The sequence below is a fragment of the Pelobates fuscus genome, chromosome 3 (genome assembly GCF_036172605.1).
Source record: "Pelobates fuscus isolate aPelFus1 chromosome 3, aPelFus1.pri, whole genome shotgun sequence".
Lineage (NCBI taxonomy): Eukaryota > Metazoa > Chordata > Amphibia > Anura > Pelobatidae > Pelobates > Pelobates fuscus.
In genome coordinates, this window is record NC_086319.1 from 218,048,695 (window position 1) to 218,058,206 (window position 9,512).

Sequence of the window (9,512 nt, forward strand, 5' to 3'; positions counted from 1 at the left end):
GTTTTAGATGCACCTGTATGCCCAAGACATGTGTCTAACAAACACACTTTAACACAAGAAACATCAAGTCAAGTAATTTTTAATTTGAATGCACACTCAATAATAATAAATGAGTTGGTTTGAAACAGAGAAGTATACAGTTTGTTCTAACAAGATCCATAAAGACAACAGTAGCACACAATTTATTTCCTAATACACTGTTTTATTTTATTTTCGGTTAAAGGTCAAAAGTTAGGTTCGTTAGGAATAATAATGTACTTTTTTAAACTACATCCTCCCTAGTTGTAATGAATAATTTTATTTGATATCAGAAATAATTAGATTTATTGGATTGATATAGAACAAATGTATTTATATCAAACTGGATGTCTAAAAAATGAGTATCACATACACTGTAATGTAATATTTTCAAAATGTTTTTTTATAGAATTGTATGACACAAATAAGCAAGGTGAAGGTAAATCTATATCCTTTTTTTTACTGATTTTTCAGCGATAATAAATAACTTGATTTCACACAGTGATAAATGTAAATTATTGTAACTAGATTCTTTAAACTTACATGTACTTCACACCTTGTACTGCAATACAGTACAAAAGAACTCACATTGTATTTCAGCAGATATTTAAATTAAACAGGATTTTACATTATAAACTGTAGGTCTACCAGATCAAAAATAAATATTTTTTTAAACTGCATCTGCAGTTGTAATAAATTATTGTATTTGATAAGACGAATTGATGAGATTTTTGAATTTGATATAAAAAATAATGTTTTAGATGCACCTGTATGCCAAAGACATGTGTCTAACAAACACACTTTAACACAAGAAACATCAAGTCAAGTAATTTTTAATTTGAATGCACACTCAATAATAATAAATGAGTTGGTTTGAAACAGAGAAGTATACAGTTTGTTCTAACAAGATCCATAAAGACACAAGTAGCACACAATTTATTTTCTAATATACTGTTTTATTTTCTTTTTGGTTAAAGGTCAAAAGTTAGGTTCGTTAGGAATAATAATGTACTTTTTTAAACTACATCCTCCCTAGTTGTAATGAATAATTTTATTTGATATCAGAAATAATTAGATTTATTGGATTGATATAGAAAAAATGTATTTACATCAAACTGGATGTCTAAAAAATGAGTATCACATACACTGTAATGTAATATTTTCAAAATGTTTTTTTTATAGAATTGTATGACACAAATAAGCAAGGTGAAGGTAAATCTATATCCTTTTTTTTACTGATTTTTCAGCGATAATAAATAACTTGATTTCACACAGTGATAAATGTAAATTATTGTAACTAGATTCTTTAAACTTACATGTACTTCACACCTTGTACTGCAATACAGTACAAAAGAACTCACATTGTATTTCAGCAGATATTTAAATTAAACAGGATTTTACATTATTAACTGTAGGTCTACCAGATCAAAAATAAATATTTTTTTTAAACTGCATCTGCAGTTGTAATAAATTATTGTATTTGATTAGACGAATTGATGAGATTTGTGAATTTGATATAAAAAATTATGTTTTAGATGCACCTGTATGCCCAAGACATGTGTCTAACAAACACACTTTAACACAAGAAACATCAAGTCAAGTAATTTTTAATTTGAATGCACACTCAATAATAATAAATGAGTTGGTTTGAAACAGAGAAGTATACAGTTTGTTCTAACAAGATCCATAAAGACACAAGTAGCAAACAATTTATTTCCTAATACACTGTTTTATTTTATTTTCGGTTAAAGGTCAAAAGTTAGGTTCGTTAGGAATAATAATGTACTTTTTTAAACTACATCCTCCCTAGTTGTAATGAATAATTTTATTTGATATCAGAAATAATTAGATTTATTGGATTGATATAGAAAAAATGTATTTATATCAAACTGGATGTCTAAAAAATGAGTATCACATACACTGTAATGTAATATTTTCAAAATGTTTTTTTATAGAATTGTATGACACAAATAAGCAAGGTGAAGGTAAATCTATATCCTTTTTTTTACTGATTTTTCAGCGATAATAAATAACTTGATTTCACACAGTGATAAATGTAAATTATTGTAACTAGATTCTTTAAACTTACATGTACTTCACACCTTGTACTGCAATACAGTACAAAAGAACTCACATTGTATTTCAGCAGATATTTAAATTAAACAGGATTTTACATTATAAACTGTAGGTCTACCAGATCAAAAATAAATATTTTTTTAAACTGCATCTGCAGTTGTAATAAATTATTGTATTTGATAAGACGAATTGATGAGATTTTTGAATTTGATATAAAAAATTATGTTTTAGATGCACCTGTATGCCCAAGACATGTGTCTAACAAACACACTTTAACACAAGAAACATCAAGTCAAGTAATTTTTAATTTGAATGCACACTCAATAATAATAAATGAGTTGGTTTGAAACAGAGAAGTATACAGTTTGTTCTAACAAGATCCATAAAGACACAAGTAGCACACAATTTATTTCCTAATACACTGTTTTATTTTATTTTCGGTTAAAGGTCAAAAGTTAGGTTCGTTAGGAATAATAATGTACTTTTTTAAACTACATCCTCCCTAGTTGTAATGAATAATTTTATTTGATATCAGAAATAATTAGATTTATTGGATTGATATAGAAAAAATGTATTTATATCAAACTGGATGTCTAAAAAATGAGTATCACATACACTGTAATGTAATATTTTCAAAATGTTTTTTTATAGAATTGTATGACACAAATAAGCAAGGTGAAGGTAAATCTATATCCTTTTTTTTTTACTGATTTTTCAGCGATAATAAATAACTTGATTTCACACAGTGATAAATGTAAATTATTGTAACTAGATTCTTTAAACTTACATGTACTTCACACCTTGTACTGCAATACAGTACAAAAGAACTCACATTGTATTTCAGCAGATATTTAAATTAAACAGGATTTTACATTATAAACTGTAGGTCTACCAGATCAAAAATAAATATTTTTTTAAACTGCATCTGCAGTTGTAATAAATTATTGTATTTGATAAGACGAATTGATGAGATTTTTGAATTTGATATAAAAAATTATGTTTTAGATGCACCTGTAGGCCCAAGACATGTGTCTAACAAACACACTTTAACACAAGAAACATCAAGTCAAGTAATTTTTAATTTGAATGCACACTCAATAATAATAAATGAGTTGGTTTGAAACAGAAAAGTATACAGTTTGTTCTAACAAGATCCATAAAGACACAAGTAGCACACAATTTATTTTCTAATACACTGTTTTATTTTATTTTCGGTTAAAGGTCAAAAGTTAGGTTCGTTAGGAATAATAATGTACTTTTTTAAACTACATCCTCCCTAGTTGTAATGAATAATTTTATTTGATATCAGAAATAATTAGATTTATTGGATTGATATAGAAAACATTTATTTACATCAAACTGGATGTCTAAAAAATGAGTATCACATACACTGTAATGTAATATTTTCAAAATGTTTTTTTATAGAATTGTATGACACAAATAAGCAAGGTGAAGGTAAATCTATATCCTTTTTTTACTGATTTTTCAGCGATAATAAATAACTTGATTTCACACAGTGATAAATGTAAATTATTGTAACTAGATTCTTTAAACTTACATGTACTTCACACCTTGTACTGCAATACAGTACAAAAGAACTCACATTGTATTTCAGCAGATATTTAAATTAAACAGGATTTTACATTATAAACTGTAGGTCTGCCAGATCAAAAATAAATATTTTTTTTAAACTGCATTTGCAGTTGTAATGAATTATTGTATTTGATAAGACGAATTGATGAGATTTTTGAATTTGATATAAAAAATAATGTTTTATATGCACCTGTATGCCCAAGACATGTGTCTAACAAACACACTTTAACACAAGAAACATCAAGTCAAGTAATTTTTAATTTGAATGCACACTCAATAATAATAAATGAGTTGGTTTGAAACAGAGAAGTATACAGTTTGTTCTAACAAGATCCATAAAGACACAAGTAGCACACAATTTATTTTCTAATATACTGTTTTATTTTCTTTTTGGTTAAAGGTCAAAAGTTAGGTTCGTTAGGAATAATAATGTACTTTTTTAAACTACATTCTCCCTAGTTGTAATGAATAATTTTATTTGATATCAGAAATAATTAGATTTATTGGATTGATATAGAAAAAATGTATTTACATCAAACTGGATGTCTAAAAAATGAGTATCACATACACTGTAATGTAATATTTTCAAAATGTTTTTTTATAGAATTGTATGACACAAATAAGCAAGGTGAAGGTAAATCTATATCCTTTTTTTACTGATTTTTCAGCGATAATAAATAACTTGATTTCACACAGTGATAAATGTAAATTATTGTAACTAGATTCTTTAAACTTACATGTACTTCACACCTTGTACTGCAATACAGTACAAAAGAACTCACATTGTATTTCAGCAGATATTTAAATTAAACAGGATTTTACATTATAAACTGTAGGTCTACCAGATCAAAAATAAATATTTTTTTTAAACTGCATCTGCAGTTGTAATAAATTATTGTATTTGATTAGACGAATTGATGAGATTTTTGAATTTGATATAACAAATTATGTTTTAGATGCACCTGTATGCCCAAGACATGTGTCTAACAAACACACTTTAACACAAGAAACATCAAGTCAAGTAATTTTTAATTTGAATGCACACTCAATAATAATAAATGAGTTGGTTTGAAACAGAGAAGTATACAGTTTGTTCTAACAAGATCCATAAAGACAACAGTAGCACACAATTTATTTCCTAATACACTGTTTTATTTTATTTTCGGTTAAAGGTCAAAAGTTAGGTTCGTTAGGAATAATAATGTACTTTTTTAAACTACATCCTCCCTAGTTGTAATGAATAATTTTATTTGATATCAGAAATAATTAGATTTATTGGATTGATATAGAACAAATGTATTTATATCAAACTGGATGTCTAAAAAATGAGTATCACATACACTGTAATGTAATATTTTCAAAATGTTTTTTTATAGAATTGTATGACACAAATAAGCAAGGTGAAGGTAAATCTATATCCTTTTTTTTACTGATTTTTCAGCGATAATAAATAACTTGATTTCACACAGTGATAAATGTAAATTATTGTAACTAGATTCTTTAAACTTACATGTACTTCACACCTTGTACTGCAATACAGTACAAAAGAACTCACATTGTATTTCAGCAGATATTTAAATTAAACAGGATTTTACATTATAAACTGTAGGTCTACCAGATCAAAAATAAATATTTTTTTAAACTGCATCTGCAGTTGTAATAAATTATTGTATTTGATAAGACGAATTGATGAGATTTTTGAATTTGATATAAAAAATTATGTTTTAGATGCACCTGTAGGCCCAAGACATGTGTCTAACAAACACACTTTAACACAAGAAACATCAAGTCAAGTAATTTTTAATTTGAATGCACACTCAATAATAATAAATGAGTTGGTTTGAAACAGAGAAGTATACAGTTTGTTCTAACAAGATCCATAAAGACACAAGTAGCACACAATTTATTTTCTAATACACTGTTTTATTTTATTTTCGGTTAAAGGTCAAAAGTTAGGTTCGTTAGGAATAATAATGTACTTTTTTAAACTACATCCTCCCTAGTTGTAATGAATAATTTTATTTGATATCAGAAATAATTAGATTTATTGGATTGATATAGAAAACATTTATTTACATCAAACTGGATGTCTAAAAAATGAGTATCACATACACTGTAATGTAATATTTTCAAAATGTTTTTTCATAGAATTGTATGACACAAATAAGCAAGGTGAAGGTAAATCTATATCCTTTTTTTACTGATTTTTCAGCGATAATAAATAACTTGATTTCACACAGTGATAAATGTAAATTATTGTAACTAGATTCTTTAAACTTACATGTACTTCACACCTTGTACTGCAATACAGTACAAAAGAACTCACATTGTATTTCAGCAGATATTTAAATTAAACAGGATTTTACATTATAAACTGTAGGTCTACCAGATCAAAAATAAATATTTTTTTTAAACTGCATTTGCAGTTGTAATGAATTATTGTATTTGATAAGACGAATTGATGAGATTTTTGAATTTGATATAAAAAATAATGTTTTATATGCACCTGTATGCCCAAGACATGTGTCTAACAAACACACTTTAACACAAGAAACATCAAGTCAAGTAATTTTTAATTTGAATGCACACTCAATAATAATAAATGAGTTGGTTTGAAACAGAGAAGTATACAGTTTGTTCTAACAAGATCCATAAAGACACAAGTAGCACACAATTTATTTTCTAATATACTGTTTTATTTTATTTTCGGTTAAAGGTCAAAAGTTAGGTTCGTTAGGAATAATAATGTACTTTTTTAAACTACATCCTCCCTAGTTGTAATGAATAATTTTATTTGATATCAGAAATAATTAGATTTATTGGATTGATATAGAAAAAATGTATTTACATCAAACTGGATGTCTAAAAAATGAGTATCACATACACTGTAATGTAATATTTTCAAAATGTTTTTTATAGAATTGTATGACACAAATAAGCAAGGTGAAGGTAAATCTATATCCTTTTTTTTACTGATTTTTCAGCGATAATAAATAACTTGATCTCACACAGTGATAAATGTAAATTATTGTAACTAGATTCTTTAAACTTACATGTACTTCACACCTTGTACTGCAATACAGTACAAAAGAACTCACATTGTATTTCAGCAGATATTTAAATTAAACAGAATTTTACATTATAAACTGTAGGTCTACCAGATCAAAAATAAATATATTTTTTAAACTGCATCTGCAGTTGTAATAAATTATTGTATTTGATTAGACGAATTGATGAGATTTTTGAATTTGATATAAAAAATAATGTTTTAGATGCACCTGTATGCCCAAGACATGTGTCTAACAAACACACTTTAACACAAGAAACATCAAGTCAAGTAATTTTTAATTTGAATGCACACTCAATAATAATAAATGAGTTGGTTTGAAACAGAGAAGTATACAGTTTGTTCTAACAAGATCCATAAAGACACAAGTAGCACACAATTTATTTTCTAATACACTGTTTTATTTTATTTTCGGTTAAAGGTCAAAAGTTAGGTTCGTTAGGAATAATAATGTACTTTTTTAAACTACATCCTCCCTAGTTGTAATGAATAATTTTATTTGATATCAGAAATAATTAGATTTATTGGATTGATATAGAAAACATTTATTTATATCAAACTGGATGTCTAAAAAATGAGTATCACATACACTGTAATGTAATATTTTCAAAATGTTTTTTTATAGAATTGTATGACACAAATAAGCAAGGTGAAGGTAAATCTATATCCTTTTTTTTTTACTGATTTTTCAGCGATAATAAATAACTTGATTTCACACAGTGATAAATGTAAATTATTGTAACTAGATTCTTTAAACTTACATGTACTTCACACCTTGTACTGCAATACAGTACAAAAGAACTCACATTGTATTTCAGCAGATATTTAAATTAAACAGGATTTTACATTATAAACTGTAGGTCTACCAGATCAAAAATAAATATTTTTTTTAAACTGCATTTGCAGTTGTAATGAATTATTGTATTTGATAAGACGAATTGATGAGATTTTTGAATTTGATATAAAAAATAATGTTTTATATGCACCTGTATGCCCAAGACATGTGTCTAACAAACACACTTTAACACAAGAAACATCAAGTCAAGTAATTTTTAATTTGAATGCACACTCAATAATAATAAATGAGTTGGTTTGAAACAGAGAAGTATACAGTTTGTTATAACAAGATCCATAAAGACACAAGTAGCACACAATTTATTTTCTAATATACTGTTTTATTTTCTTTTTGGTTAAAGGTCAAAAGTTAGGTTCGTTAGGAATAATAATGTACTTTTTTAAACTACATCCTCCCTAGTTGTAATGAATAATTTTATTTGATATCAGAAATAATTTGATTTATTGGATTGATATAGAAAAAATGTATTTACATCAAACTGGATGTCTAAAAAATGAGTATCACATACACTGTAATGTAATATTTTCAAAATGTTTTTTTATAGAATTGTATGACACAAATAAGCAAGGTGAAGGTAAATCTATATCCTTTTTTTTACTGATTTTTCAGCGATAATAAATAACTTGATTTCACACAGTGATAAATGTAAATTATTGTAACTAGATTCTTTAAACTTACATGTACTTCACACCTTGTACTGCAATACAGTGCAAAAGAACTCACATTGTATTTCAGCAGATATTTAAATTAAACAGGATTTTACATTATAAATTGTAGGTCTACCAGATCAAAAATAAATATTTTTTTTAAACTGCATCTGCAGTTGTAATAAATTATTGTATTTGATAAGACGAATTGATGAGATTTTTGAATTTGATATAAAAAATTATGTTTTAGATGCACCTGTATGCCCAAGACATGTGTCTAACAAACACACTTTAACACAAGAAACATCAAGTCAAGTAATTTTTAATTTGAATGCACACTCAATAATAATAAATGAGTTGGTTTGAAACAGAGAAGTATACAGTTTGTTCTAACAAGATCCATAAAGACACAAGTAGCACACAATTTATTTTCTAATATACTGTTTTATTTTCTTTTTGGTTAAAGGTCAAAAGTTAGGTTCGTTAGGAATAATAATGTACTTTTTTAAACTACATCCTCCCTAGTTGTAATGAATAATTTTATTTGATATCAGAAATAATTAGATTTATTGGATTGATATAGAAAAAATGTATTTACATCAAACTGGATGTCTAAAAAATGAGTATCACATACACTGTAATGTAATATTTTCAAAATGTTTTTTTATAGAATTGTATGACACAAATAAGCAAGGTGAAGGTAAATCTATATCCTTTTTTTTACTGATTTTTCAGCGATAATAAATAACTTGATTTCACACAGTGATAAATGTAAATTATTGTAACTAGATTCTTTAAACTTACATGTACTTCACACCTTGTACTGCAATACAGTACAAAAGAACTCACATTGTATTTCAGCAGATATTTAAATTAAACAGGATTTTACATTATAAATTGTAGGTCTACCAGATCAAAAATAAATATTTTTTTTAAACTGCATCTGCAGTTGTAATAAATTATTGTATTTGATAAGACGAATTGATGAGATTTTTGAATTTGATATAAAAAATTATGTTTTAGATGCACCTGTATGCCCAAGACATGTGTCTAACAAACACACTTTAACACAAGAAACATCAAGTCAAGTAATTTTTAATTTGAATGCACACTCAATAATAATAAATGAGTTGGTTTGAAACAGAGAAGTATACAGTTTGTTCTAACAAGATCCATAAAGACACAAGTAGCACACAATTTATTTTCTAATATACTGTTTTATTTTCTTTTTGGTTAACCCCTTAAGGACGCTGGA